Genomic DNA, 12803 nt, shown 5'->3' with positions numbered 1-12803 from the left:
TAGGTAGGCATTAAATAATTAGATATTTGATTTTATGTATGTGTCAATATATTATACCAAACTGTTTTCGGTTTCCCGTAAATTAAACCCGAAAATTTAATCAGTTTGGTAACCGTATAAAATTGTTAAACGGATTTGGTATTACAGGTTTTATATAATTAGATATAAACCTATAGTTTGTACATACATATAATACATTTTCGTATAATAAATGTTTAAGGACTAAATACGCTCACTTGGTATTCCATCCAGGGACTTCTGTACATCTGTAAATATATTATGTGTGTAAGTTTATGAGTATATTTTGCACTTTGGTTTTGCCTCTTCACCCTTTTTTAACTATGTATGTATATTTGTCAATAAGTAACTATTATTTTGCACCGCTCTTTTGTGTTATTTTTGTTATACCTATATACTTGTATGCTTGTTTACTTATCTGTATGTATGTTGTTTGTACCATATATATAATATTATACATTTTTGGGTCACTGAACTTTATAACCGCACTGTTTATACTTACATAGATGTGGATTTTTTTTAATCCATATTGCCGCTCACGATGGCTCCAAGGACCATGAATAATTAGACACTCTCACAAAGTATTGTGAACAAAACATCCGTGTAATTTGTATACATACGTAATATCAAATTATTAAAATTTTATTTATTAACGCAATTAAGTAATAATTATAATTCGTTTGCAAACGCTGTACGAGTGGAAGCACGGATCGCAAAGATGAGCCAAACTGGGATTAGATGTAGCGCGTAGGATTGTAGTTGTCGCAAAAACGAACAAAGGCAGCAAGCAGGAACCGTGTTGAATGACGTGTATAATCGAAAGTCGAGTTGGCCGCAGGATCGCTATTATTTCGAATGAGGTGTATCTGCTGTGGATATCATCCTTTTTGTTTGCTGAGGTGGTGCACAGGCGTGATGCTGTGGTGTCTTGTGTTGTCCCGTGTAGTGATGTATGAGTGTGGTGGGTTATACTAGGGTGCGCCAGTTTTTACTGAGTAGAGTGGTGTGTATATGTAGGGAAGGCTTATCTCATTTAAATACTAGGAACATTAATACTAATATGACTATTACGGGCCTATACCATGTTTATAAAACAGTCTAAGTCAGTGAGTCTAACATTTGCAAGAATATAGACATACTTAACTTATAATATTTCCACTTTTCTCGCTTTTTTGTTTGCGAAATCCGTAATAGTTTCATGTATCTCTATATGGTCTAGTATGGCCTCCTCGTGGATATTATTGCTAAATTTGTTAATTTTTCCAGACTCATTGTAGAGCGCAGGTCACTTTTTATAAGTTTTAATTTTGAAAAGGACCTTTCTGCGCTTGCTACTGTAACTGGTACAGCTGTCAAATTGTTTAAATATATAAATTCAAGAATTTTCACCACATTATTATTTAATTTTTTGAAAAATTTCTGACATGACATAATTTCTTCATAAAATCATTGGCGTTTATATGCAATGAATCATTTGCTGAAAGTTTCTCCTGTAAACGATGACAGCTGCTTCTTAATCGTCTTTGATCTTGGTCATCACATAAATTAAATAAAAAATTAAATACGCCGGTGTGATTATTCTGTAAATCAAATCTTTTATCTACGAAGGATAACGCTTGGTCTAATATATAAAAAAATACATTAATTTTAAAAGAGGTTTTCCTATCTTTTATAGTGTGGTCTTCGTGTTCATAATCAAAACTCTTTGGAGTTTTACGACGTCTTAGGTGTCTGGATCTGGAAGTTTCAAATTCAGTCTCGACGTCTAATTTTTCGGAAATTTTTTGGGCATCACTTACAATTTCTTCAAAATTTGTGTCTGTTCTAATTTTTATCAAAAACTATTTTAATTCTGTTAAAGCATCTAAAGCAACTTGCATATTCATATCGACGGACTGCAGAATTTTACTCACAAAATTTACTTGTGTTAATATTATATTATATGCCATACATTTAGTGAACAAATTAATGAAAAGGAAATTTGTAAACAGCGGTTTTATAGCATCTATTCTGCTTGACCATCTTGTTTCAGATAATGGTTTTATGGTCAGATTTATGACATATTTTTTTAATAAATCCCATCTTTTAGCAGAGGACGAAAAATATTTATATAATTCTTGCACAATACAAAAAAATCCAGTCGTATGATGATTGAGGTTGGCAGCGTCGTTTACTATTCAATTTAAACTATGACTAGCGCACGGTACATAGAAAGCGGGGGGATTTAAATTCAGCAATATTTTTCGAAGACCATTATTCTTAACGCGCATATTTGATCCATTATCATCACATTGTTTATATCCAAATTAATGTTGTCTAGTTTTTCTATGTTGATGTTAATCCAGCGCCAGTTGTATCGATAATTGGACAGAAAGCTAGGAAATGCTCTATTGTTTCCAACTTTCTAGTTTCTGTGTTAAAAGTGACAAATCTTATTATAATACTAATTTGTTCTACGTGTGTAACTTCATGAGTACATAACATTTCAATACATTTTAAGAAATTACCATTGTTACGATCATATAAATTTTGGCTTTGGCCACGAAAAGCCATATTTTGTGTACTTAGAAATTAGACCACATATATTATTCTTTTGATTACATCGTACCAGCGCTGCCTTCCAACCTCTAAAAGTTTTTGTTGAATACTACACAGCTCTGCAAAAAAAGATTTTTTGTTTGTTTTTTTGTTGTTTGAAAATTTTTTGTTATCAAATTTTTATGATTTTCACAAATCTTATAATTTGAACAATAATCAGCTTTTTATTCATAAAAATTGATTTTATCGGTCATAATTAGGCTTCTGCGCAACTTTTTCGCTCATACAAACATCACGTGATCCCTACTCTTAGCAGTCCCCACCCTTTGCTTCGCAGAACAGCTGAGATCTCAGTTATTCGACAATACGAAGTACTTACACGTGAATCTAAATACGTTCTTATGAGTTTATATTCCTATAATTATTGAATATATATTTAAATATATATGTGTTTTGTCTTTTAAAATAAGAGTTCGTCATAGAGAAAATGTAAATATAGTTCGTATTTGTTTTGTTTTATTTGCGGTGTTTATTTAACGAAAAAACAACAACGAAACATCACAAACTTTGTTAAGGAGGCTTACAATAAATATTTCGATTTTAAAATGGACAAACTAGAAAAACCATGGGTTCCTCATAAAGTTTGTAAATTATGCGTTGAGTCTTTACGGTTATGGAAAAACAGAGAACCTTCTGGATTAGACTTTGGTATTCCGATGATCTGGATGGAGCCTACAAATCATTTCGATGATTGTTACTTTTGTGTTGTAGATGCTAAAGGTTTTAATCGCAATCAAACCTGGAGATATCCAGATTTACAGTCTTCAAAATGTCCTGTACTACACAGTGAAAATCTTCCTCGGCCTATTTACGCTTCAAAAGTAATTCGAATGCCCTCAGAAGCAATGATGTTACCAATTCACAGAAATTGGGACAGTCTACAAGTGGAAGTGAATGGGAAGGTAAAACATCTACGCTCAAGTTATTTTCTCAAAATGAGCTCAGTGACTTAATTCGTGATCTCTATTTATCAAAACAAGGATCAGAATTATTAGAATCAAGATTAAAAGAAAAAAATTGATTGGCCCCAACAGTGACAACTACAACATATAGAACACGAAAAAAAGACTTATTACAATTTTTTAGTGAAGATGAAGGTCTGGTGTACTGTAATGATATCGCGAAACTACTTTTAGACATAGGTTTAACAGAGTACAAACCTACTGAGTGGCGACTTTTCATTGACAGTTCTAAAAGAAGTTTAAAATGCGTTTTACTGCACAATGGTAATAAATTTGCATCTATTCCAATTGCCCATTCAACAAAACTCACAGACGAGTATGAAAATGTAAAATTAGTTTTAGAAAAAATTAAATACTCGGAAAATCAAGAAATTTGTTAAATCATTAGACAAGGACGGAAATTGTTATTAATTACATTTTTAGAAAATTTCTAAAGCTTAGTATGGAAAAGTTGAAAGGTGGAATATTTGATGGTCCTCAAATTAAGCAAATGATAGAAGACTCAGATTTTATTAAAGTTATGACTGTTCCCGAAAGTAAAGCTTGGGAAAGTTTTGTATTGGTAGTCGAAAATTTCCTAGGTAATCATAAAGCACCGAATTATGAAGAAATTGTGCAAAATATGCTGACAAATTTTCAGATTCTAGGAGCAAATGTGAGTATAAAGTTACACTATCTTCGCAATCCTCTATATTTTAGTTTAAAATTAAAATAATAATTTTAACAAAATTGAGAGCAGTTCTTACAAAATCATTGATAGTTTAATGAATTCTGAGCATAAATATATCCAAAATCACTGTTATATCCAGGGCAACAAAACCACTTAACATAATTATATTCTAATAAAGGCTCGATGGACACAGAGTTCCCGTCCCCTGGTGGCGGAACACCATGTAATGAAACTAGTTCGTGACCCGAACGAATATTGCAAGTTGAAAAACTTAACAATGAACTTAAAAACGCAAATGGGATCCTTAAGCTCCAAAATTAGAACTTAAGAAAATCACTTATTACATATAGCAATAAAACTTTTTTCTCCCCACCAAAGGCAACCCTCGTAGCCAAAAAAAAGCAGAAACAATACTAAACGATGTGTGCCAGATGTGTCGAAGATGTCTCCTTGATAAATGAAGAATAAAAAAATACTCTTAAGCTTACTGCCCAAGTTCTGTAGACAGTTCTTCGTTATGGTAAAAGATCTTCTCACTCTTGTGAGCCTGAAAGCATTGTCACTGAGCTTCAAAAACAAGGCTTTTAAGTTACGAAGGCTATAAACAAACTTCAATATAAAACAAAAAATCCCTTACATATGTTTATTGTTTACTTGCAATCTACGAAAATTATCAAAAGAATCTCTGAAATTAAACTGTCTTCAAACTCGAGCCCATCAACCGATCAAATCTTGTACCGCAGTGCAAATCTTGTCGGATGTTCGAACACACTAGAAAATATTGCTGCAAGCCATCAAGGTGTGTGAGTCACACAACTTTAAATGCACAAAATCAGCTGAATTAAAACCGAAATGCTGTAACTGCAATCACTTCTGCGAACTATAGGGTATGCGAAGTGGCAAAACAATTTCAAAACTGTGGTAACTGGATACGACTTCGTGTCTACCGGAAAACCGACTTACTGGCCTACCAACACAAGAAACTTACCTGACCTGATACATTTTTTCATCATCGACCAAATATCCAACGACTTCATTACCGTAGAAAATAGCTGGGACCTAAATTTAGAAGAAACCGAGCTGCTGACATATTTGAAAAAAATTGATATTAAAGAAAAAATAGCAACACCAGACATGTTGAAGTTGAAGTTTATAAATTATTCAAGAATCGACTTGGAAAAGTACTACAGTTATTAAACAAGAATATTTTAGTAATAAAATAAAAAGTAATGAACAATTTAACTAAGACTCTCTGCAACAAAATCAAGGAATTTAAAAATCAGAACATTTTAAACTATATTAACATAACTGTTAAAAGTACCTATTAGGAAACCAATTTTGTCAAGTCCACCTTTTAGATAGAACAAGGGATCCTGGGCAAAGAGCGATGAGAAAAAAGTGGAAGTCCTTTCAGAGAAATTAGCTAAAGCGCTTAGGCCACTCGCGTCCCATGTTAAGTTACCGCAGCTGGAAGCTTCGCAGTATGAAAGTGAAGTTCAAAAAAATTTAAATTTTATTAAAACTAGTTTAAAACATAAAAAAGCTCCTGGCTTCGACCTAATAACTGCCGATGAAGTTAAAAATCTATCGTACAAAGCACTAACAAAGCTTACATCGATAATAAACGCTTGCCCAAACCTCAAATACATCCCAATGGAAGGTATCCGAAATCATTACGGTACAATATGGAAATAGCAGACGCAGACTTAATCGTACAACGTTTTACAACCTTATAACAAAATAACGAATATTGTATTATTTAGTTTCTGAAAAGAAAGTTTCCTAAATGCGCTTGTAGTTTTACCTTAGAAACTTAAAAAAATATTGCTTGTTAGTACAATTCTATTCACTAGTCGCAATTTAATGAAATGTAAAAGCTTTACTTATTGTTTAGGTTTTAATAAAACAAAAGATATGTGATATTATACTCAAAAGGATACTTTCTGCTTTTATGGGCTTAGCATTGAACTTCTCTGAGGTCTCAGTGTCCAAAAATACTAAATTAATATTAACTAATGTAAAATAAGCAATAACCATTAATGATTAGGTTTTAATTTTGTGAGAGAAATCTTTCCAGAAAATCAAATAACGACACTTCTAGGTGCCTTATATATTATTACCACGGGGGATGCTCGTAACGCGACAAGTCCCGTACTGTCACATAGGCGATTGAGCGTGCTAAATTCGGCGTGGCTTATTTACTGCATGAAATATGGGGCATGAAAAAGGTGTCGGAGCGATAGGAACACGTTTACTCGCTCTGGATAACATTCTTCACCGTCGAGCCATTGGTAAACACCAGTCAAATTAGGGCACCTCAAAGTTTCGTAAAAGGTAAAGACTATCCCATCGGTTGGAAAGGTTTCAAAATTTGACAAAATGTTGTAAGTAAAAAGAAACTTTTATTTCTGTCGAATTCTCAGTTTGGTGCATTTTTATAACGCTTTTATTCGCCAGTATGTTTGTATATTTGTATGTTAGTTACTTCTTTCAGTAGAACTGAAACTGAATGACACTGCAACAATGTACAATTTGCATTTAAATATTCACTGCAAAAAAACAAAAAAATATTACCCCAAAACTATGCAGCTAAAAGCAACGTAAACAAAATTCAAAAAGTGCGGTTGTGTTTTTTAAATTACAAGGACAAGTTTACGGTCTCGGGTATTGAAAATTGTAAGCAAAACATACATATGGATGAAGAGACGAGTGACTGTCTGACCGTCCGCCTGGGCAAGCTGTAGCTTCAGAAAAAATTGAGATATCTTAATGAAACTTGATACACATGGTTCTGGGCGCCGCCAAACGGTTGATATTGCAGATAGGCGTAATCGGACAATTGCTACGCCCACAAAACGTCATTAATCGAAAAATAATAAAATGCAAAAACTGAACTCCAGAAAAATATACAAGTACTAGCTGACCCGGCCACGCGTTGCTGTGGTTTGAAACAGAAAATTTAACACAAATTAATATAACATTTATTCAACAAATACTTTAAAAATTTTTGTTTAACAATTAATACTCTAAATTAATAATTAATAATTGTAATAAATCACAGTTCCAATGTTTAATGAAGCGGAAATCGGTGTACAATATTTTTGGTCAATCGGTCTTTGGTTAATACAAATAAGCTTGATGGTCTTCCTACTCGTGAACAGGCCACGTATAATTGCCCATGAGAGAAACATGGATTTTCCAAGTCTAAACCGCAAATAGACATTGTTTGAACTTGAGATTTATTTATAGTCATCGCGAAAGCTAAACGAATGGGAAACTGTAGTCTTTTAAATGGTATGGGAGAATCGGATGGTATCATCGGAATACGTGGTAACAAAACGATTTCTCCTTTAAATTTTCCGGTCAAAATAGTTGCTTCAAGAACGTTTCCAGTGATTCTTTTGCTCACCAACCGTGTACCGTTACATAGTTTAGGAGGGTTTAAATTACGGAGTAAAATAATCGGTGATCCAATTTTCAATCGAAGATTGTGTGGTGGCATTCCTGCTATTTCTAAAGAATTTAAAAATTCAATTGGGAAATTCACTGCCTCGTTTTCTTCTACAGTAGCATCAATAGACTTGAATGACATTAAATCACCTGGTAATAATTGTTGTATCTGGTAGTTAATCAGATCTACATCAACATTTTTTGCTGCCAAAATTGCACGATTACTAAGCCAGTCATGATTTGAATAGTTATTTAGTATGTCTGGGAAGACGCTCTCAATCAGTTCATTTTTAGTTTGAACAACAGTACAGAAATTATCTGGTAATCTAATATGTTGAGTATCTTGTTGAAATTCTATTTCACCGTTTCCAAGATCCAGTAATTGCTGAGAAAATTCTCGTGCTGTTGGATCATTTTGGAGTAGTACTCGCATGTTTTTTGTCAGTCTGAGTGTTTCAACATTTCTGCATAAAATTGATTGTTTTAGACATGCATTAATTTCATCTGCAAAAGTGGAGCGAGGAATAACTGGCAACGTTTGCCGGAAATCACCAGATAGTAGTAAAATAGTACCACCGAAAAGTCTGTCATTATTGTTTAAATCCTGCATAGTCCTATTTAATGCTTCGAGCGAATGCTTATGAGCCATAGTACACTCATCCCAAATTATGATTGAAGCCTTCCGTAATACTGTTGCCATTCCGCTTCTTTTTTTGATGTTACACATTGCATTTGGATTGTTATGAATAGCTAATGGTAGCTTGAACGCAGAATGTGCTGTCCGCCCACCATCCAACTGCTAAAGCAATTTTTTGCAGTGACCGAAGTTTCGCAAGAATAAACGATATCAAATGTGTTTTACCGGTTCCACCTGGTGCATCTATATAAAAAAAACCGCCTTGTTTGGCATCAACAGCCAACATAATTTGATGGTATATGTTCTTCTGCTCGTCAGTTAATAATGGTTCATTGTTAGTAACAAATGCATTTAAATCAAGAGTATTAAATTATTCTTCTCGCTGCAAATCACTATTCACCAAGTCTGTAGCTGGGCGATTAGGAGATGGAATACCATAATGACTAAGTGATGAATTTGAGATCATAATACATAAATCTTCAATCATGATTAATGCTTCGTTATACATATCTTGTGTGAAGTCTAAGTTTTGACAGTGGTTTATTTGTTTATATCGGTAGAGTATATCTTCTGTCATGGAGTTTTTATATTTTTCCCACAATGTAGATGACTGTGTTGGAAAACATGTCGTCAAAATAATGGCAAAGAGTTGACGAATATTACTCGGCGAGGACGCTAAAGCAGCATCAGCAAGTGTCAGATCCCAATGGTTGTCATCTTCTAAAAGTTGCAACGCGTGACATGCATCTTGATACGTACTGAACACTTGGCCATTAACTGTTCGTAAAAATTGAAAAGAGATTGGTCCAGGAACATTCACCAACAATAAACGTAGATAAAATCATTCACGTTGTTTTGGATGTACAGTATAAAGTCGTCCCAGTGTCTTCGCTTTAAATATGCCTGGAATTGAAGGATGTGGTTCTCCCTTTTTACGCGGTTCCCATTTTTTAGCTGACGTGTTCCATGTAAAATAGCATGGAATATCAGTATATAATAATTATTTTGCGAATTGACCATTCACATCATTTTTTGGCAAAGAGTGAAAAATTCAGTTAATGTCGTTTTTGGCGGTTCAAATTCTCTTTGGAGAATATTCTCTTCAGTGAAATACACACGTTGCCCATTTTCAAGATGCACTGCAAGATGTTGGATAGCAGGTTGTCTGTGGTGTATGGGAAAGCTAAGAATACGCCAGATAGCTTCATTGCTGCTAATATATCTACCCATTTGGTAGCGTGCTATTTCATCATTTTCGTTTATATTTTGTACTCCAAATACGGCTAAATCGCTGCCCTTATTAACGTACTTACAAATATACTTGATTGATTTGACAGAACTGCAAAGCTCAACATTAATATGAGCTTTATACGTTTTGGAGAGTAGTGGTGAGTATGGTACCACCCATTGATTGTCAATTTCTAATTGTACAGAATTTGATGTTCTCATTTGAAATGTATGGCCGCCACTATCAGCGTTTCTGCGGCGATACAATGGATAACCATCAATATCAGTAATGGTATCGTTTGTTAATTTCTTAGGAAAATTTTTTTTACATCTTCCATTTTCCATGCATGGTGATGTCATGTTAAAAGCTCCACACGGTCCATGAATCATCTGACTTGTAACAATATTAAATAATTCTTGATCAATTGAAGAATCTGGAATTTCCGCTGAAATAATTTGATCAATTTCCTCTGGACGAATTCTATCTTCAAGCCAAATTAAAATGTGAGCATGAGGTAAGCCTCGTTTCTGCCACTCAATTGAATATAACCAACAACATGTTTTGCCAAAAACTGAATATTTTACAATAAAATCAATCAAAGATTTCAACTTTTGTTTAAACACTCGTGAAGTAATATCGTGACGATGTATTGATTGTTGACCTGGTAATAGTAAAGATTGGATTTCCTCCCAATTTGGATTGCACGGCACATAAGTCATTGCATCCTGTATGTATTCTTGCATGTTTCTTGGACTACCTATGTAGCTTGAAGGTAAAATAACAGCACTGCCGATTTCATTGGTGTTTAAATTTCCATCAACGTTTCCAACAATAGCATCTCGTAAGTGAATGTAATCCTCTGATCGTAGTTTAGCTTGGTTGAACCGAATGAATCGCAAACGTTCGCTTTCAATCTTAGCAAACATATCTACAACGTATTGATGATACAATTGACGATATCGAAGGATATAGTTGTCCTGATTGTGTCTAATCATTAATCGATATGCATAGTAGTTCATTGAACTAACAGTTTTATGTAATTCATTACCATTGACTGGATTACACTGTTTAATGTTGATATGATATCCATCTTGTCCTTGCCAGAATATCAGTGGGTACTGGAGTGCATCGTACGAACGGTGCAAATCTGAAATTCTACTCACTGAATTATCTCGGCGAGTAATTTTTATAGATCTGTTGTCAACTGGATCACCAACCATAATAATAGCAACTTCATCAATGGTTGGAGCATTGATTCTGCCGGCGTGTTCTCCCAATGGTACTTTGTCCGCTTTGATGACAATTTGATAATTGTCACTTTTTAATTGTGGTGACACTCTTTTAAACAATTGAACCAATTGATTACTGTTCTCCAAAAATAATTCTAATGACAATACAATTGCTCTCTCTTCTGCTTGTTCAATGAAATTATACTGGCATCGAGTTGTTACACGTTCTTCACAATTGCCCATAAAATAGATTTGCAGAAATTTTGGATCTTCATTTGGCATTGGCATCAATGATCCAATTTGATGGTATACTTGGCCTTGAATTTTAAATGTTGTCTCAAAATTACGACCATTAGATGACAGATCACAAACTTTGGATGCTCCAAACGACGTCATTTGAAAGCAAGAATTAAATTTTCGCGTCTTGCGCAAAAATAATTTCGACTCATTTGAAATGCCAGAAAGAAGAGATTTCAAAGGTTCAGGTGGAGTAGAAAGTGGTGACAAAACAACTTTTCCTGATGCACAACACATGCCGGGTGTTTCATTGCGAAATTTCAACGCCTGACAATATTCGCATATTTTGTCCATGGCACCAATAGTAACTTTGGAATGAGCCGAGTAATTGATGTCTGGTTCATAATTAAAAGCAAGACGAACAATTGATCCACGTGTTACTGCCCGGCTGGTCCGCTGATTTTCTTGGTTTCGCAGTCTAAATGAATCTACGTGTTGTTCACGTGCCAGCCTGGTTCTCAATGCATTTTCTTGTCGACGATTATCACGCTGTTCTCGTGACTCTCGAACACGAATTTCAGCTGTGCGAATTCTTTGAGTTGCATTTCTTTCTTCACTCTGTTCGACTGATTCATTAGCTCTTTGAACACGTGCATATCGAGTCTTCTTGCTACGGGCATTAAGGTTAGATTTTCTTGGTCGCATTTTACTAAAAATATTAATTTAATTTTTAATGTGAATGAATTTCGTTGTTTTCGGATTTTGTATATTTGGCTGTATTTATGTAACTGTCAAAGTAATGTAAGCAACGAAGACAAAATGAAAAATGATTCAAAAGAAGCGACGTCAAGTTATATAGGCAAAATAACACATGTATAGTGTGTAGTCTATAAGAAAGTATACCACATTAATGTGTGGTGCCATCTATCAGGTGCACAGGACAAAATTTTACAGTTCTCTGTAAAGAAACTCGCTTGAGGCGCCATCTGTTCCAGACTTATGGAACCTACGACTAATGACAACAATCAACATTGATGATCAGTTTATTGTTAATTATTAATTGTTGAGACGATTAATTGAAATAATAACTATCCTATCATTCAAGTTGGACCAAATTACATATACATGCCAATTTTCATGAATATCAGTTGACTCGTTTTTGAGTTATTTCGGAACATACACAGTGACACTGGATTTTTATATATTAAGATAAGACTGTTATTTTCTTTAACGAATCACATTAGGGAGGGGCATCTTCAGTTTAAAATTTGTTTAAAAAGCGAGCGTGGCCGCGCCCTTTTATAGGTTTAATGCGTCTATCTCCTAAACCGCTAAAGCTATGATAACCAAATTCACTCAGGACAAATATTTCTGGCACCCCTATCGACAGTGTGAAAATCGGTACAATCGAGTGATCATAAAACGGTGTTGGTTAAAACTACTAAAAGTGCGATAACTCTTTAAATAAACAAGTCAGAGACGTTGAACTTTAAACATAGGATGGTACAATTAAGTTTCATAAAAGCCAAAACATAAATTGGACGATGGGCGTGGCAACGCCCTCCTTTAGGAGTAAACTCATATATGGGGACTTGCTCAATCAACTTCGGTATGTAACATTCTTCCAACATTCCTATGTTGAAAGCACTCTATAATGCAAATCGAGCAAAATAAAATGTATCAGGATAATACTTTCCACAAATGTCATCTTATGACCAAAAATTGTCCAAATCGAACAAAAACTTTCCAAGCCCCTAGGCACAGAATATCTGGA

At 34.3% G+C, this 12803-nt stretch overlaps 1 protein-coding gene across 4 annotated transcripts in view; it reads right to left on the bottom strand.

The window, feature by feature from the left end:
* LOC106622153 (uncharacterized) overlaps positions 1-12803 on the bottom strand; it is a 737325-nt gene that overhangs the window by 113231 nt on the left and 611291 nt on the right. Inside the window, exon 17 of one of the 4 annotated variants that reach the window (XM_070112914.1) lies at positions 11683-11738. The exons of the other annotated variants lie outside the window; for them this stretch is intronic. The gene's annotated coding sequence lies outside the window, so the exon portion shown is untranslated. Of the gene's footprint in view, positions 1-11682; positions 11739-12803 lie in introns of those variants that run through there. 4 annotated transcript variants of the gene reach the window in all.

Source organism: Bactrocera oleae, chromosome 2 (assembly GCF_042242935.1).
Source record: "Bactrocera oleae isolate idBacOlea1 chromosome 2, idBacOlea1, whole genome shotgun sequence".
Lineage (NCBI taxonomy): Eukaryota > Metazoa > Arthropoda > Insecta > Diptera > Tephritidae > Bactrocera > Bactrocera oleae.
This window is presented reverse-complemented; position numbering and strand designations above follow the sequence as displayed.